Genomic DNA, 457 nt, shown 5'->3' with positions numbered 1-457 from the left:
GGGGGGGGAAAGATAAGACTAACGTTGACCACTGAATCACCAATAAAGTTTCGTACGGACTGCGAAATTGTAAAAACGGGCCCCGTTCGTACGGGCCTGCAAAAATAACAGAACATTCTGAACGTGCATAACAGGCCTGTGATCGGTACGCTAATAACCGCTTGTGTTCTTGGGTCTTAACCAAAACAATGTGACTGACCCAGTAGCCACCAGTACGGGGACGCTTGGTGACGTGGCGTTTCTGCATTGTCGCAAAAGCCTGGCTCTTACTGCCATATGTGTATTTAATATCGGAACACTTGAGAATGTGGAGACTTCACGCAAGCTCCCTCTGCGCTCGTCTGCAGCGCTGCCGAATATATTTCATCAATGCGCATGTCTGTGCCCCACTCCCTCGTTGATCCCCCCCGCACCCCCCACCCAGGCATTGCCCCAGCCAGCCTGCCCAGAGAAAATG

General features: G+C 51.9%; 1 long non-coding RNA gene across 4 annotated transcripts in view; it reads left to right on the top strand.

Moving 5' to 3' along the window:
* LOC109517510 (uncharacterized) overlaps positions 1 to 457 on the top strand; it is a 183,758-nt gene that overhangs the window by 25,057 nt on the left and 158,244 nt on the right. The gene's annotated exons all lie outside the window — the stretch shown is intronic.

The sequence above is a fragment of the Hippocampus comes genome, unplaced genomic scaffold (assembly GCF_001891065.2).
Source record: "Hippocampus comes isolate QL1 unplaced genomic scaffold, H_comes_QL1_v1.1 scaffold4, whole genome shotgun sequence".
Lineage (NCBI taxonomy): Eukaryota > Metazoa > Chordata > Actinopteri > Syngnathiformes > Syngnathidae > Hippocampus > Hippocampus comes.
The sequence above is the reverse complement of the archived record's forward strand: the minus strand, read 5'-3'. Positions and strand labels throughout refer to the sequence as shown.